At 40.0% G+C, this 18,856-nt stretch overlaps 1 protein-coding gene across 3 annotated transcripts in view; it reads left to right on the top strand.

The window, feature by feature from the left end:
* The window catches only part of KANK1 (KN motif and ankyrin repeat domains 1), a 180,436-nt gene that overhangs the window by 53,801 nt on the left and 107,779 nt on the right, over window positions 1–18,856 (top strand). For all 3 annotated transcript variants that reach the window (XM_074361652.1, XM_074361651.1, XM_074361653.1), the window contains exon 2: window positions 7,523–7,648. The gene's annotated coding sequence lies outside the window, so the exon portion shown is untranslated. The remainder of the gene's footprint in view (window positions 1–7,522; window positions 7,649–18,856) is intronic.

Raw genomic sequence — 18,856 nt, 5'->3', positions numbered from 1 at the left:
GAACTGAGTCAAATGGTAACCCCATCAGGGAGGAAATCGTTTTCTGATCTGATCATAAAATCAAAACTTTTTCTTTCCTTGCTGTCAGTGGACATAGTCTTCTTAATTTATATATCTAGATACCAAGTAAGGAAGTTGCTTTGGATGGCTGAATGCTCCTTATCCATATGCAGTCTCTCAAGTAGGACCTTTTTTTTTTTTTTTTTTTTGGCCTTTGCCAAGCCATGGAGGGTTAAAAAAAATTATATATATTAGCAACATAGTTTACAAGAATAGCAGTCAAGATATTTCATTTCTGATTGATAAATCCTAAAAGGGAAACCTTTTTTTTCTTGAAACCTCTATACAGTATTTAAACATTTTTCCCTAGACTATACCACAGTTTGAGTGTATCTCATCGCTGATTTTTTTTAAAGTAGATGCGCAGATGTAGACAGCTCGATTTATACATTGTCACAGCACCAGTGCATGTTTTTAAGGAAAGATCAAGGATGAAAGTTGAAAATAAAATACTTATTACCAAGCAGGACTCTTCTTTACCATTTCAAGAAGTTGTACTTGGATGTTTATGGGAGAAATTTTTCCAGACCCTACCAGTTCTCTGTCAGAAAACTGATCATATTCTGACAACCGTTTTCTCCCACCCGTGTATAATATTTAACTTTTCCTTGAACTACAAACCCAAGCTGTGCTAAAAATTCCATCTTTAAGTTATCAAGCCTATACAAGGGATGGGCGTGGAGAGCAGAGCACGCTCGTAACTTGGAGTTTTACTGTCATATCTTGATTTACTAAAATGTCTGCGGCTGAAAACAGGAGACGTTGACTACATACAGGTTTGTGTGTATATATATATACACACATACATATATACACACTTATATATATATGATATATTCAAGTAGAGCATTCATCTTGCACCTAGAAAAATGGGTTTCAGTGAGGCAGAATTTGGCAGGGAGGACCTGATGAGAGATCTCATCAATGGGAAGGTGTTTCTAGTTGAGAGCCTGGACTACACCTGCCCTCTTCCCCACCCCTCCTTCCACCCCACTGCACCCTGGGTTTACTTCCCTCTGGTCTGATTTGGTGCCCACCCAGCACACCCCATTATTAGCTTGATAACATGGTAACAGGGAAAGAACAGTATTCAATTGGGAATCTTTGGGCACAAGGGATAAAACCAACTTAAGGAGCATTTTATCAGGATACTGAAGTACTCCAAAGAATTCAGGATCCTCAGAGGTAACTTAGAATCAAAAACAGGAAAGCACAAGGAATTTGAAGGAGTCTGTTGGCTCAACTGCCCTCAGCTTTATCCTCACCTTTCTGTTGTAGACCAGCTCTGTCTGTGGTGCTGGTCACAGGTCTCCCTGCATCTAGGGTCTGGCTGGCAGCTCCTCAGTGCCCATTTCTAAGCCCCAGAGGAGAAGAGTCTTGCTTAATATGAGTCTGATGTTTTTAAGTGGTCCATTGAGCCACGGCCAGGCGAGGCGTGTGCAAGGGAGGCGGCATGGGAGACCCACCTCTGACCCTGTGGCTGTGTCAGAGAATTCCAAAGAAGGGAGTAATTTGCATAGAGCAGATGAAAGCATCCCCCCACACATATCACTAACATGTTCCTGTGGGTTTATTCATTAACCCCACTCTGGGGCAGTGATTATCTTTGTCTCCAAGAAAAGCTGAATTTGGACCTGAAAAACCATGGGCCAGACTCTGAATCAGGGTCATTTTTGTGGTGAATTTTCCGAAGTAACTCATAGCTGTCATCAGCTAATGCCTCCAGAGACCCCTGTCTCTGTTAGTACAGACCCCTCATACAGCAGTGGTGATGAGCAAGGCTGGGTGTTCTTGGTGAATATCCATGTTCTTCTGCATAATGCAAAAGCCTCATGAATCTATGCTCTAAAAGCATTCTTTATTCTGAGTAACATTCTGACCCACTGATGGAAGCCAATGAAATTAAACTAATATTGTCAGAAAAATATATTGGTACTAGATCTTTAACCCTTCTTTCATTTGCTCGCTTGGTTGTTAATTTGAATTGGGAATGACTCTTAGTCCACAAGCTCAAGAGTGCAAGAAATAGTGCATTTTCCTGAGTCAACTTAGTTTTGACTGGGGTAGCAGAAAAGGGAACCTTCGTTAGGCTTGGGTCTCTTTCCCACACTACCCTTCCAGGGTTGTGCAAGGGTCCAGGTTCTTACTTCATGTCATAAGGTCAGGAAAGCACCCTGGGTCATCTGTTCACACTGGTCCCTGCTGTTTCTGGGCCATATTTGAGGCTGGGGAGGATGCTTTTTCAGAGCTTGGAGACCCATCTCAGCACCTGGCCATTCCCTTGGGGCTCCTGCACATCTGAGGGTGCTGCCAGGAGCAGATGTCCTGTGCTGCCGAGTCTCACGCTCACTCTCCTCCTAGACTCTCCTTTCAGTCTGCAAGGATACTATCTGTATTTCTCTCTTCTCAAACCCTTTCCTCCTTATGGAAACCCAGCCAACCACAGCCTCTCTGAAGCAGGGAAGCCAGAGCCCTCTCCTCACATGAATGAGAAAAGTTCAGAGAGAAAAACATCGAGGAAGCCTCATGCCCCTGAGTCAGTAACTACCCAGGTTCTGGCTAATGGGTGGTGTACTGGGCTCTGTCTCCTCTCCAGTCATCCAGCAGCAGTCGCCTGTGGACAGAGCCCCCGCTGCCAGGCTTCACCTGCTTTTTCTCATGGCTGCTGATTTATGGGAGGCTGTACCTGCCCCAAAATGGCAGGGATTTGAGGCATTTGTTGTTGTTAGGCTGTTTTCAAAGCCAGTTTGTAAGCCTGTTTCTTCCAGAAGCGTACCCTTCAAATTCCTAAGCATTTCTATAAATCTTTAGTGTATTTGTAAAATTTGGGGGAAAGATTTCCTTTTCCCTTTTCTGGTAATGGATACTTAGTTCTGTTAATATTCCTGCAGAGAAACTTATCTACCTTGTTCACACACATGCACTTTTGCCCTCAGAATTCTTAGTGACTAATTGTGAGTGCATCCAGTTTCAGGGACCAGCTACCTTCCTTTAGCCATTATTTTGGATCCTGCCTTGCCCACAGCACAACTAATGGATTAAAAGATAAAAACATTTTGCATGGATAGATTTAGGGTTAAATCAAGGGGAATGCTGTGGAAGATGGAAAAGCTTGCACATATCATTAATGAAAATATGCTGTCTTGGGCAGCCAGCATATTACGTAGGATCTCTGAATGCCTCTTCATCTAGAATTTCAGTACGAGCTGTACATAAAATATTTATACAGCTCAGTGCTGCTTTACCCTGAACAAAAGCATAGGTTCAGGTGTCTGCTGTTACCATAGATGCTGCTAACATATAAGCAGCTGAAGCACTTTTAAGGATATTTGGAATGTTAGAAAGTAAAATATCTGTCATGGGCTTCAGTTTGTAGTGACTGGTGAAGTGGCCTTGGTTCCTAAACAGAAACGTTTATCTTGTTGCCAGAATGGCACTTAATAGTAAAGGCACGTCATAGAGGAGGGAGAGGAAGAGAGTTTACTAATGTGAAATTTAGAAGAATGGCTGGTGCAGAAGCTAGTGACCTGGTTTGCTGTTGGTGGAGGGGCTGGAATAGTCCCTGGGATGACTTTTAAGGAAGAAATGTTATTAAAAACACAACTGAGAATAATTCTGTTACCAAGTCTTTTTTAGGTTCAATGCAGAGCTTATTTATAAAATAAAAATCTGACTATAACTTTACAAATTATGGGTGCCTATTACATCCCATGTGTAAAAGAGGAATGATAACACCTGCCTAATGGGCTCCTTGTAAAGATTGAAAGAATAAAGCATCTTAGTGCTTAGTAAGAAACAGCGATTTTGTTTTGTTTTGTTTTTTGGAGATTTTTTGCTTTATTTTAACAAAAATTACTTCCATTCATGACTTACTTGCATTTTCTTTAACCCTCAAAGTAGACCAGTGAAGTAATGGTATTTCCATTTTAGACATAAAAATAAAAATTGAAAATATTTGCAGTATATGTCCAAGTTCATGTATAGTATCCTTATGGTAAGGATCCTTTCTGGCTCTAAAAGACTTGAGTTGGTTTTGTTCCTTGTAGCCAGAGGTTCCCAAATAATCTGCCATTTCCTCTGCATTATTAAGGTACCAAGTTAATAATATACTTTTTAGATGAAGAGGAGCTACAAATGAATAAGATGAACATTACAGCAGAAAAATAAAAAGCATATACAGGAAGTGCAAAAAAGTAAAAAATGTTCCACCTCAGACATATGCTAATAAAAATGAACTTTTAAAAACTGTAAGATAGGACAATTAAAAAATTAATACTAACCAGTTTTAGAAGGAATGTGGAAAAGTGTACCACTTTTATACCACTCATATACCACCAGAGCACAGATTAGGTCCAGCATTTTGTAGGGCAAGATACCAGTAATACCAAGTCCATATTTTTTCCACATGTTTAAACCCTTGACTTTATCCCTAGAAAATACCTACTGGTGCTTTTCAGGATAGCTATCTCAGTATTATCTACATAATCAAAAGTTGGAAGTGACTTAAATGCATCAGGGAGATTTATTAAAATTGATTTTTGTATAGTTACTAAAAATAAAGACATTGAAGACTAATAAATGACACAATGCTTCCATCAAAAAATGGGGAAGGCAGGTTAGAAATAATGCCTGTGATTCACTTTAAAAATTGTACATGCTTGCACGTTTGTTTTTTATGTTTATGAATGTGTCATGTATGCGTACCAAAGTGGAAGGAGATTTAGAAAAGTGCTAATGGTGCTTGTAATTATTTTCTTTATTCATATTTGGTTTTTCTAAACTTTCAGTGAAGAATAAGCACTACTTTGAAGGAAGAAAAAGTGTTTAAAGTTATCTTTTTGATAATTCAATAAACATAGGTATTGTACCCAAAGGTAGTAATACAGTATCTGACCTGAGTCTGGACTTTTGCTCTGTTGATCTGATACATTTAAGTGTCTCTTTTCTTTTTCATTGTTAAATGAATAACTATTATTTGCCTAAAGCAGGAAAATACAATTTAGATGTTCAGACTTGATAGCATATAACCATTGAATCGTTCTGTAAAGTTTTCAGGGAACCAAAACCAAGCACACAAGGGTGGTGTCAGGAGAGATTGGTTGGGTTTGCGTTCAGTTATATTCAGTAGCTGAGCTCTGTGCGTATGGAAAGGCAAGGAATAAGGGAATAAGAACAAGGTGAGGTGTTTTTTATCAGGCTGTTAAGTAAACTCAAGGTAGAAAATGATCAGCACAAACCCCTTGGCTTTATAAGCACAGTTCTTGATGGGAAAGGTTCTGCTTGTCTCCCTTTGCCCTCCCAGTGTCTTCTCAATCCCCTGCAGCCTGCTCCTGGACCAGTCCTATTGAAAATTGTCCTTCAGGGTCACCAGTGATCTCCTTACTGACTGTTACATCCAGTGACATCTTGTCAGTCCCCATCCGCAGCACTTGAAGTCACACATCTTTCTTTGGGTTGGTGTGCCTCTCCACCCTCACGGTTAGTCTCCTGCCTCTGCAGCCACTCTGTGTCTCCTTCAGTGGTTCTTCTTCCTCCAGCTCCCTTGCACCTTCACTGTGTCCTCTACTCATTCCCCTTAGAACCTCTATTTAGTCTTGGGGCTTCAACCATCATCTTTTTCAAGGTACAAATCTAGCAACCTGTCTTTCCCCACTGCGAGTCATCCCTGTTGCTGCTGAAAGTTTGGTCATAAAATGGTTTTTGAAATTAGAGACACGTTTGCTTTGACACAAAATCTGCAGACGTTGGAGACACTTGGAAGACATCTCCGGCTCTTGGAAAGACCCCTGGGTTGTCTAGGAATGGCCTACTTACTGATGATGGAATCAGATCCTTGTGTGAGCCTCTTCACGCAAGTGAAAATAGTGGAGTTCATAAAAGAATCTCACCTCAAGGCTCAAAGGCTTGTAAATTTCAAAAAGCATTTGCAGAGCTGATGGAAAAAATACTGAGATTGTAAAAACTCTGATGTGGTCCACAGCACAATGAAAACCTTACTTGAAATAACCAGAATAGTCCCTTTCCAGCTTGAGAGCTAAACTCAATAAACTTGAAACAGTGGCCAGTACCGCTGAGACATTGTGTGAGGGTTAAATTATCTGGAAGGTGGGATTGCCGGATCTGGGAACTTGAGCTGGGCCTTGACTACGGGGTTAAAAAAAGCTGTATCTTGCACGGGGAATGATAGTTGCGAAATCAGGGTGTAGGAGTATGTGTTCTTCGGAACATGATAAGACTTATCTGACTAGCACAGAAGGTGTTTGTTGGAAGTTGGAGGAAGAGAAGATAAAGTAGAGCTAGATTATGGAAGAACCTGAAAGTCAGCAGAGGAGTTTATATTTGTTGGAAGAGAAATGTCTTACCACTGTGGATATGGATGTAAGACAATGCTAGCTTGGGGGGTGAGAAGAAAAGGGAACTTCAGAGTTGGAGGTATCCTACAAGGTGGGGTAGGAATGACTAATATTCATTAGACCTGCTGTGTGTCAGGGACAAGTTCTCATAGTTGTTATTCGTACAGCAACCTTAGGGGTAGATGATGTTAGTCATCCCATTTTATGTATACCAAACGAGCTCTGAGGAAATACAGTTTGTCTGAGTTCTGTAGAGTGCCGGGGCCGGGATTCAAGCCCAGAGACATCTGACTTCAAAGCACAAGGAAGATGGAGAACACTGAAATCAGTTCTTCATTTTACAGTCAAGAAAACTGAGCCCAGGAGATAGGGGACTATCTGAGGTATGCAGGTAAAAGGATGAAAGCAATCGCTCTGCAGGAGTGTGGATAGGCAGTGATCTGGAGAGAGGCCAGGTTAGAGGCTACTGTTGTAAACAGGTGGGGGTGCCCAAGAATTTGGTACTAGCAGTGGCGTAAGTGTGAAAAAAGAAGTAGAGAGCAGTAGGACATTCAGGGAAGGTGTCGGTGGACTGGTCTTGGAATGGGCGATGATGGAGGGGGACGACGTGAGAACAGTGCCAAAGTTTTCACCCAGCAGGACTGCCACTCACCAGGAGCATCCTCAGCAGAGCTAGTTTTAAGAGAAGGCCGTGTATTTCTTATGGGCTGGTCTGATTCTGCAATGACAAAGATGTCAATACAAAAATTGATGATATTCATGAGCTGACTTATGTACATAATGACAGATGTATGGAGAGCAGTAACAGAAGTGGGGGGAAAGTCTGCGAGGAACCAGCCCTTGTCTTTGAATGGGTGGTGAGATGCCCCAAGAGCTAGCGACTGGCTTTTACCTAAAGCAAAGGAGACTCCTGTCTGCATGATATCCTAGGTTCTTTTTTATTCTTGCCTGCCCCTTCCACCCCCAACGGGAGAATGCCTTAACCACAGTTTGACTTCTAAACTGCAGAGCTGCCTCTAATAATTGATTCCTCTCTCCTGTAGGTCTCGAGCCTGGAAAGGAGTATTGCCCCATCACATTTCCCTCAGTGAGGCTCTCTTTTCTTTCAGAGTGATTGTCACTGTGCTGGATGGACCACTGAACTCTTGAATTACTTCCATCTTTTGACCACACTAGGAAATTGTCCATGGAGCTGAGATATTTACTGCAGTAATTTCTGGCCTTACGTACTTGAGGTAAGTTATACTTTTTTTTCTATATCACTATCATGAAGTTGTCATGTTTGTCTTCTTTAACTTTGCTTTTTAAGAGACATTAACCTGTTCTTTCCCTCCTACTTTTTTCTGCTCTAATAATCCCTTCAGAGTGCTCTTAATCTGCAAATATATGAGTGCAGAAAAGACTTTTATATCATGAAATATGAGCAAGCTGTTTGACTCTGAAGAATAAAGGGGAAAATGTATTACTCTTTAGATTAAATCAATAAAAGTACCCCATTTCCTTAAACACGATATGCAGAGACTGGATTATACTAGAGAAAGTTAATAGATTGAAAGGAATATTTATTAAGTCTACTTGAAAAAAATGGAGGAAATTAAATATTAATATATTGCTGGCTTTATTCAAGTAAAGAAAATTTAGGAAATACAGGGAATTTAAAAGAAAAAAATTCATTTCACTTCTGGCGATAACCAGTGTTAAAATTTTACCGAATTATTTGTAATGTTTGTATTACAAATATTTATAATGGAGAGTGAGTGTGTCATATGTGTTAACTTGCTAGATTTTTGCAAATGAGAAACATTTATCACATGCCAGGCCTTGTACCAAGCACTTTACATACATTAATTTATTAATTCTCACAACCCTATGATGCTGGTGCTTTTCTTATCCCATCTATACATAAGAAAATTGAGGCTCAGAAAAATTAAATAACATGCCCATGCTCATACAGCTGGTTAACCCACTCAGAACTTGAACCAGTCAGATGCCAAAGCCCATAACAATAGGCTTTTTTAAAAAAAAAAATACTACTTTTATTTGACAAAGTACTTAATCCTTTTTTTCCTGCAGCATCATTTTAAATGACTGCATGGTGTACATTTATTTGGGTATGCAGTGGTTTCTCTGCACCATCTCCTTTGCTAGACATTTATTTGTTTTTCATTATTTGGCTTTAGAAACAATGTTGTTATAACATCTTCTGTGCACATCCATAACTGTTTCCCTCGGGCAGACAGCTTCAGGTGGCATTTCTGAGTCAGCCACAGTGTGAGACTGGATCCTTCAGGTTTTTGATGCACTCTGCTAATTGTCTTCTCAAAGGTTGTACCAGTTCATATTCCCACGAGCAGTATATGGAATGCCCGATGACCCTAGGCCCTCAGCAGCACTGGTAGTTGGCAATGGAATAATTTTGTTTGCCTTTTGAAAAGACTCCAGGTGTCCTTGCTCAGCTCTGTCTTCTTGTCTCCAGTCCTCTAGAGCCGTAGCCTCCTACCTGGTTTCTGTTTCTCCACTTTAAACCTCACTTCATCACTAAAGGAACTGCAGGGCAATGTGTAACAGAATGGACTTTGGAGCTGGATGCCTGGGTTTAAACTATGGCAGTGCTGTTCTGCCTGTTTTCCCATCAATAAAATAGAAATGGTAATAAAACCCCTCCTGTAGTGGTACTAGGTGATAGTTGACATAAGTGTCTTAGAACAGTGCGTGACTTCTGGTACCTGCTCAGTAATTGCTGGTTATGACTATTGTCTCCCAGAAGTCCATGCTCATATAACTGAAAAACCATAGTTATATGCAATTGACCCTTGAACAACATGGGTTTGAACTGCACGAGTCCACTTACGCACAGATTGTTTCCAGTGGTAAATACTGAAGCACTGCGCGATCAGTGGCTGGTTGAATCTGCTGATGTGGAACCCTGGGTACTAGGCAACCCGGACATGGATGGAGGGACAACTATAGGTTTTTGACTGCGTGGAGGGTCAGCACCCCTGACTCCCGTGCTGTTCAAGGGTCCACTGTACTTGTTTTGGGTTGAATATGATTATTGCCAGATGAGTAACTCACAGTAGAAACTCCAGGTGCTGACATTACGGTGTCACGTGTGAACTCTCTGAGCAACCTGAAGGTCACAAATAACCATCCCTGCCTCCACTGACGCTGCGAGGTCCAGACATGGAGGGGAAAGAGTAACAGGAGTAACTAGAATGTTAAAGTGCCCTCTAAGCTCACAGAGCACTTCCACACACATTATCTTGCTGGATCCTCACAACATCGCTGTGAGGGAGGTGGAGTAGGTGTTGTTCACCTCGTTTTATGGAGGAGGAGTTTGATTTGGAAGAATCGAGTGACTTGTTCACTTGAGGTCATGGAAGCAGTGAGTGGCAGAGCTCAGTGTGCACCCTAGGCCTTCTGACTAAATCCTCACTCTGATGCTTCATGACATGATGCTAGACTCAGGAGGTGCAGGACAGGATATTCAGGTCCAGAAATGTACTGGAAAAGGAAGGAGCAAAGAGAGACGCTGCCGGGGAGGAGGCAGCAGAGTAGGGTAAGGAACTTGGATGTATTGAATGTAAGGCAGGGGCCCAGTGGGGAGGGAGGAAGGGAGGTGGGAGAGAGAGCATGACCAGAAAGAGGGGAAAATCGAAGGGGCCAGGACCACAGGACCCGTAGAGCTGGCTGAGGTGATGGAGGGAGGGGGCTCCATCGTTGCAGGGAGGAGGGGAGGGAGAGATGGAGGATAGTGACTCAGGTGCTTTGAGGTAGAAAGGAATATTTGAGAGGGCTCAAGACTTATGGCTTGGATATACCTCCTGACTAAAGAAAAAGGGAAGTATTCGTGAGACTAAGAGTGGTCAGTTTGAGGTTTTTGATTTGAGAAAGAGGAACTACTTGGAACAGCCAAGGTGTGAAGTGGGCCCGGGAGTTAGAAAGGGCTGTCAGAGAACCCAGGTAACGTCTGGGTTCCAACTTGGCAGACTCTGTGACCCCAGCATCCCTGCTTTAGGGGTGCTGAGAACGTGCACTTGCCAGACAGGGGCAAGGTGAACATTGGGAAAGGGAAATCCCTTAGTTGCCTGTGGAATGAGAGGAAATCACACTCTGCAACAATCCTCTTGTTTCCAAATACCACAGCGGCTGTCAGGCTGTGCTCTAGCCCTGGGGTACCCTTTGCTCAGAAGTTAAGTACTGCAGTGATAATATTTATACACACTTGCTGGTGGTTGCAGTCAGCAGAGAAACAAGAAGCACTCGTTCAGCTCTTGGTTCTAGAAACCTTTGTTAAGGGCTGTGCTTATAGTCAGGTAGGTGAAGTGGGGAGATGGTAGGTGGTTTCTTAATCTGTGAAATGAGGAGTTAGACAAGATACATGCCTCCAAAAGTCCCTTTCTGTCATACCATTTTCTGATTCAACTCATCTACACTGAGTCTTCTGTCTGTGACCTCCTTTACAAGGCAGTTTAGCATTTCTACAGTTTTATTTTATGATGTTCTATTTTTTTCCTTAGGTTCTTTGTTTACTTGTTAAAAGCAATGTATATTGACTTATAGATAAATGAAAGATATATAGATAAAATAAAAGGGCCTGTTGAAAAATGCACAATCCTACCACCATTAAATCACCACTGTTAATACTCTTCAGAGATTTTTCCATGTGTATATGCTTAAATAAGATTTTTTAAATACAAATATGCAACCTATTTTTCTTAACTGATATATTGTACACTTCTCTCCATGTCTGTGTCATTGCTACATAATTATTCAAGGCTGGTAAAGATTCTAGTTTAGGAATATATGTACTTCACAAATCTCCCTCTGGACATATGTATCTTCCTAACTATAATTTTGAGGCTACCCTTAATTATTCTTAACATAAAATCAGGAAAGAGGTTTTTGATTTGTAATACCTGAAAGACAACCAGTGTATAATCGCACTGGCAGTATGCAAGCGTTGTCTTTTCCCACAGTCTTCATAACAGTTAGATCATTGAATTAAAAAAAAAATTTACCCAGTTTTATGCACAAGTAAACATTTGTCCTATGTTTATAAGCCATTTGTGTGTATTCTTTTGTGAATATTCTGTTCATGTTCTTTGCCCACTTCTCCAAAGAAGTATATGCTTTTTTGTTACTGATTTGTAAGTCTCTTTTTTTATAAATTATCTTTTATGATACAAATATTATATATCCTTTGCCTTTGAATTTTACGCAGTGTTTTTCATAGTAAATACTTAAGGTGGTTGAATCTTTTCTGTGGTTCCATATAGACTAACTAGGAAGCAAGAATGCCTTGGTATTCCTCCCCTAAAGTCTGTTCTTCACCTTCCAGAGTGATCTCTTTCAAGTGTAATCACACCTTGGCACACCCCTGCCTAAGCCGGTCATGGCATCCTCCTTACCATGTCCTGCAAGGCCCGGCATGATCCAGCTTTGCCTGCTATCCAGCCTCACCTCTGTCACTCACACTCAAACACTATGTTCCAACCCTACTGGCCTCCTTTCAGTTCATAGAATCCATCAGCCAGTTTCTTGTTCCCAGGATTCTGTAGGTGCTGTTCTTTGCCTGGAGCATGTGCTTGTGTGTGCGTGCACGTGCACAGACACACACACACACACACACACACTCTCATACACCTTTCTTATGACTGACTCCTTGTTCAGAGAGCCAGTTCTCGAGAGAGAGCTCTTAGAGTAGGCTGCTTGGCTTCACCTGGCTTCCACATTCACTAGCTCTGTGTCCTTGAACGTGTTTCTTCACCTCTCCTTACCTGTAACAGCAGAATCATCATCATATTAGTACCTAACTTGACTTGTTGAGAGGATTAAGTGGGTTAATCCATGCAGAGCTCTTAGAAGACCACCCTGTTCACAGAGTGCAGGTAAGTGGTTTTCTGTTATCATGGTCCTCATTCTTCAGGCTTCACCTTAAATTTTACATCAGACAGAGTGCCTTCCTGTCTAGCATTTGGTCTTTCTTCCCCAGTATTCTCCATCTCACAATCCTGGTTTCTTTCCCTTTGCATGTATCAATATGCAATGATTTTTGATTTATTTTCTTTTTCTCATTTCCTCCTCTGGCCTGTGACTCCATAGGGACAGGGGTTGTGTCTGTGTGGTCCACAGCTAGGTCTTTAATGTTAAGCATGTAGTGTTTGTAGAATGAATGAATGAATAGCAATTATCTTCAACCACAAGATTGCATAGAAACCCACCTATATTTTCTTATTGTAGTTTTATTGCTTCACTTCACATTTTAAAATACTTCATCTGTATGAAACTGAGTTTGAAGTATGAATGAAAATTAATTTTTTTCCCCAAATGAGTAGCCAGTTGGACTTTTCTAATTCTTTTAAAGAGAGCTCTTATTACCACCCATATTACGGTCCTTAGGGACTCTGATGTTGCTTTTTGTTTCTTTGTTTGTTTGTCTCTCCTTGTAGTTGTTTTTCAAAAAGTACATGCAGAAACTGTTCATTGACTTGAGCCAAATTCTTCCTGAGCGTACCAGCTCAGTACCATCTCAGCCCAGGAGAGATGCTCCTGGGGTCGCCTCCCGTGGCCATGTTTCCAAGAGGAAGGAAGACGTCATGTTGCCAGTTTAGGGGCTTGTTCTGTTTGCTCAATAGCTAATTTCATAGAACCTGCTAGAAATTTTGACAGTCTTGTTTTAGATATTGTGTCTGCCTTTAAAAAAAAAAAAAGTTGAAACCTGGAAACTTCAACTTTCCGATGACTAAGTTTCTTTTCTTTTGCTGCCTCTTGCATTTAGATAAGGGGCAAAAACGCTTTGGCAGAATCTGTATTCTGATTTCTTGGTTTGGAAAGATTGGTCACCATTCTTTTCCACATTTTAGCTTTTAAAATGAATTGCAAAAATAATGCATATCCATTGTCACATATTCAAGCCATAAAACATGTATGAAGAAAAGAATTGACTTGCATCCCACCTTCTGATCCCACCTCTTAAAATAACTACCGCTGAGTTTATTGTATATCCTTTCAGACTGTTTTATGCTTAGTAAATATATTAGATCTTTACCAGCCCCCCCCATATACTTGCATGCATTTTTTGAACAATGTATTAAACCCACTTTTTTATACACATCAGTGGGCTTTAAAAACACTTGAAGCCTTTGTTTCTGGCTGGCAGCATCTTAGAGAAGTGACTAATTGATATTTTCCCAGGACTTTGAACACCAGGCTTCCTTGGTTTGCAGGAATCACTGAATGTAATCTTCCAGAGGACAGGGGCTCGGGCACATGCAGGAATGCGGTATAATCGGATACTGATTTTTGTCTCACTGCAAAGGAAGAAATGGGGACTTTGGAGTGGGAAAGGAGAACATTCTTCCAAGTTCATGAGGGTGAACATTTAGTGAAATGTTTCACTGGGTTATGTAACAAGTAGTTTGACTTCCAGGGAAGCAGGATCGCAGATGGGGTGCTGTCAGGTTACAGAATTTCTCACCGCTCTGTCTCTCATCATTCTCTTCTGCCTTTCTTTTTGGACCACAAGAATAGGAGGTAAATTTGGGGTGGAAGAGGATGGAGAGCAGAGTGACTCACCGGGCTGTGCCCTTCACACTGGACTTGGAATTCATGCAGCTGGTTGCCCTGGGTTCTGATGTATGGCACTGCAGTCCAGAGAACTGTAAGGGTTTCTGTAAGTGATGAGTGCGCTGAACTTAGGCAGAATGGCACTTGTTGGGGTTTTCACAGTGCCCACCTTATTACACTAGAGAGGCAAGTTTCATTGCTTAAGGGGACAATTTATGGCAATGAGCTTATCTCGTTGTTTTAGCTCTTGATGTTTTTCTGCCTCTTTAATAAAATGTGAAGTCACAAAGCAATTAAATAGTAGTGTAGTTTTCTGGCAGGAGGTGGAGAAAGGCTAACCAGGGGAAAAGGCTAATGTGATTGACAGAGGCTGACTGGAGATTTACATTGAGAATAACTCGTTCTTCAAAACTTTCTTCATTTTCTTGTGGGAATTACAGGGTAAATCATAGACCAGGAGGATGGATGATTAAAAATATAGGAGTTATGATTTCTTTTTGACTTTGTAAGTCTCTAAATCCTCCATCTTAACATAGAGTTCTCATTTCAAGAACTCTTGATGAAATCATGGGACCCAACCTTGCCAAGGATTAAAAAAAAGCAGAAACACTAAAAATCTTAAATTGTTCATAAGCTTGAGGTTGTTTATATTTTGTAAAATGTCTAAAGATCCAATGAAATGAAGTAGAGAATTCATGAGTGTTTTTTTGTTTCATTTCTTAAGCTCAAATCCACAAGTATAGGTATTTTTGAATATTCAAATATATTGAATAGGGTTTTAACTGTTAGTTTCTAAAACTTTAAAAAGTAGCATTAGTGCTGTTTACTAATGACACTTAAATGAGGAAAATTTTGAAAAAATTGAAGATAAAAATCTGGAGAGTTAAGATTCCCGTCACTCTTATTCAGGCTCCTCTAACATATGAAAGAAATTCTTTTGATTTAGCCACTTTGTATTGATGAGATCTGTTTATTCCAATCAAGAGAATTAACAAAGTTATGTAAGTTCTTCATATCATTCTTTCTTGTTACAGAAACAATTTGATTCTACAAAGTTTTGAAAAGCCGCCTTTTGATTTGAAATTCTCATTTCCTAAGACATGGAAATAGCCAAAACAAATAGCTTAAACTAAAATGCAATTGTTGGTACCTTTGGAGGATTAACTAAGAGTTAATTTATGTGACCCAGAAACAAGCAGCTGAAAGGGCAGTGCTTTTTCTGGTGTGGATTTCTGTTGCCATGGAGGCACTGTGAAGGGGACAGCCCGTACCTTTGCGGGAGCACCCCAACCCCCTGACTTCCCACCACAAAAAGAACAAGAACTGGGGAGCTGACTGCAGAGTGAGTCTGCTGCCCTTGAGGGCGTGCTTCCAAATAGATCACCAGTGAGAAGATTTGTGCTGAGAGAATAGGAGAAATGCTAATTTCTAGGACTTGGTAAAATGGTGACAAGCAGCTTTTACACCAAATCAGCAAATCTTTTCCAGGTTCTTACCCGGGGTCCTGTGTATGAGCTGTGGTTGTTTCCTCCCCTGTAAAGGAGGGAGGGTATGGGGCTTCCTATCACTGTTGATTAAGTGTGGAGAGAGAGGAGACTGAAGGCAGCCGGGGCTTGTCCTCTCAGCCCTTATCCTAAGCTCAGCTGGGCTGACTAGGCGGTGTCTCAGGAAGTGGATCCCTTTGCTGCCCTGGGAACAGTGCTTACTTACAGTCCCTAGTATGTAAGTATGTTTTCTTTTCTCCTGGTGACAGTCCTTTATCCAGAGTGTTCCACAGAGAGACATCTGGATACAGAAGATGCCTGTCCACGCTGATACCAGTCTGACTATTCTGCAGTAAAGTAACAGTGGGGATTGGTGTTTTGGTCTTACCTATATAATACTGTTTAAATTGTATTTATCGTTAAGGAGATGAAATCCACACAACAACAACAAAATTTTTTAATGAATAATTTGGCAGCGTTTATTACATTCACAGTGTCATGCAGATGCCCCCTCTATCTAGTTCCAAAACATTTTCCTCATTACCTCAAAAGAAAACCCTCTACCAATTAAGCAGTAACTTCCTCTTCCCTCCTACCACTGCCCCTGGCAACCACTTACATGCTTTCTGTCTCTATTAATTTACTGATTCTGGATGTATCATATAAATGGAATCATAGTATGTGACTTTAGTGTCTGGCTTCTTTCACTTAGCATGTTCTTGAGAGTCATCTGTGTTGTAGCATGTATCAGTCACTTTATGGCTGAATAATATTTTCTGTTGTATGGATACGCCACAGTTTGTTTATCCATTCATCCATTGATGGACATTTGACTTTTTCCACCTTTTGGTTATTTGAATAACACTGCTATGAATATGGATACATCAGTATTTGAGTCCAGTTTTCAGTTCTTTGGTGTCTGTACCTAGAGGTAGAATTGCTGGGTCATATGTAATCCTATTTAACTTTTTTGAGAAATTGCCAAACTGTTTTCCATAGCAACTGAGTCATTTACATTCCCACCAGCAAAGCATAGAGGTTCCAGTTTCTCTACATCATTGCCAACACTGATTTTTCCTTAAAAAAAAAAAATTATAGCCATTCTTGTGAGTCTGAAGTAGCATTTCATTATGGTTTTGATTTGCATTGCCCTAATGACTGATTATATTGATCATCTTTTCATGTGCTTATTGGCCATTTGTAAATCTTTGGAGAAATGTCTATTCAAGTCGTTTACCCATTTTAAATTGTGTTGTCTTTTTGCTGTTGAATTGTAAGAGTTCTTTATATATTCTGGATACTAGACCCAAATTTGAGTCCTCCAACTTTATTTTTCTTTTTCAGTATCATTTTGGCTATTCAGAGGTTCTTGTATTTCCATATGAACTTAAGGATCAGCTTTTTCCATTTTTGCAAAAAACGATTGTTAGAATTTTGATAGGGAGGGATGGCATTGAGTCTATAGATGATTTGGGGTAGTGTTGCCATCTTATTAAGTCTTCTAATTCATGAACATGGGATGTCTTTCCATTTATTTAGGTCTTAATTTCTTTCAGCAATGTTTTGGAGTTCTCAGTGTACAAGTCTTGTCGCCATTAAATTTATTATTAGGTATTTTATTCTTTGGATACAATTGTAAATCAAATTGTTTTCTTGATTTTTTTTCATATTCTTCATTCTTGGTGTATAGAAACAAAACTGCTTGTACATTATTTTTACATTTTTAAAAATTTTAAATTAAAAAAATAATCTCTACTGGTTATTTTAAAAATTAGGTAAGAACACCACCATCTCTCCAGATACTTCCTGGAGTGGCTCCTGTTAAGTCTGATACACATCCTTCGATATATTCTCTATACATATGTGTACAAATACACTAGGCTCATATCTGTCATAGAGTCATATGCTAGACTCATGACTTTGTGTACATTTTAACTTAATTGTTTTTACTTAATTATTGACTATGAAATATTTTCTTTGCCAGTACATCTGGATTGACCTTATTCCTTTTAAATGCTGAGTAGTACCCTTTTGTACAAATGTACTATATTTGTGTGAAAGCTTTCTTTTAATGAGCATTTAGTGTGTTCTCAGTTTTTCCCTATTATAAACAATGTGAAATTAATAATCTTGTACCTTCATGAATGTATACTTGTGTGAGCATGTTTTTAAGGTAAATTCCTGTAAGTAAAATTGCTTAGGCAAGCAATGTGCAGATAATACCTTTTGATGGACAGTTAGAAATCTTGTTTTTGTTTTTAAGTGCCTGTTTACTCTGGAAATAGATGCCACCCACTATTAGTTAAGAATTACAAAGAGTAGTTAAATGCTTGGCGGGGGGAAAGGAGAAAAGAAGTGTATGTCTAACCCTTTTAATTCTTGTGTTATGTAGTAACATTATATAGTAATCTAAACATAAGGTAAATAATAAAATCCTTTTGGGTATGTTTATGAGCTACGTAAACAAGGTGTTTAAAAGTGCATTGTTAGTCCAACTTACTATTGTCAGGTGCAGAAGCAACTAGTAGCACGATTGCACCTCTCAGGCTTTTCTTCCTCTTGCTTTTTGTGTACCCCACCCGACTCCTGTCTTTTATTATCCCCGCCCCCCACTGCTGTCAGTCATTCTTAAATAGTTTTGGATTTTATGCCAAAAGATCTGCTTGTTGACAGTCTGTGAACACCCAGTGTTCTCTTGTTTATTAGCACCATCCACAGAAGATCAGTTTGGGAATTTACTAACATATTCTAAAGTTAAAGACTTTGTTTTGTTCAAGGCTAACTAAAAGGTTTAGCTAAACTCCAGAAAGCGGACCACATTCATTTAGGGGGGATGTAACTGTGATATTCTGTGTATCTGAGTCTCATCTCACACCTTTCTATGCTTTTCACATGGTTAACTAAATAAAGCAGAGTAAGATGCTTTCATAAAATGCCCAAAGGAAGGAAAGCCAGTGGAAGTGAGGAATGAGGATAATGACAGTTGCTTTCCTCATCCAAAAAAAAAATTTTTTTTTTAATTTTGAAATAATTTTAGACTTGGAGAAAAGTTGCAAGAGGTAGAGCAGAGTTCATAATAGCCTTCAGCCAGATTCTCCTAATATTAGCATCTTACATAACCATAGTGTTCTTATCAAGTATCAGGAAATTTAAATTGATAGCATACTTCTAGCTCAACTGCAGACCTTATTAGCGTTCCATCCAGTTTCCCGCTAAGGTCCTTTTTCTGTCCCAGGGTCCATATTGCACCTGGTGGTTCTGTCTCTGTAGATGCCTGTCATTTGTGACAGTTCCTCGGTCTTTCCTTGTCTTTCATGATCTTGCTACTTTTGAACAGTTCTCGTCAGTTACTATATTCAGTGGCTGAATTTGGGCTTTTCTGATGTTTAC

Source organism: Camelus bactrianus, chromosome 4 (genome assembly GCF_048773025.1).
Source record: "Camelus bactrianus isolate YW-2024 breed Bactrian camel chromosome 4, ASM4877302v1, whole genome shotgun sequence".
Classification (NCBI taxonomy): domain Eukaryota; kingdom Metazoa; phylum Chordata; class Mammalia; order Artiodactyla; family Camelidae; genus Camelus; species Camelus bactrianus.
The sequence above is the reverse complement of the archived record's forward strand: the minus strand, read 5'-3'. Positions and strand labels throughout refer to the sequence as shown.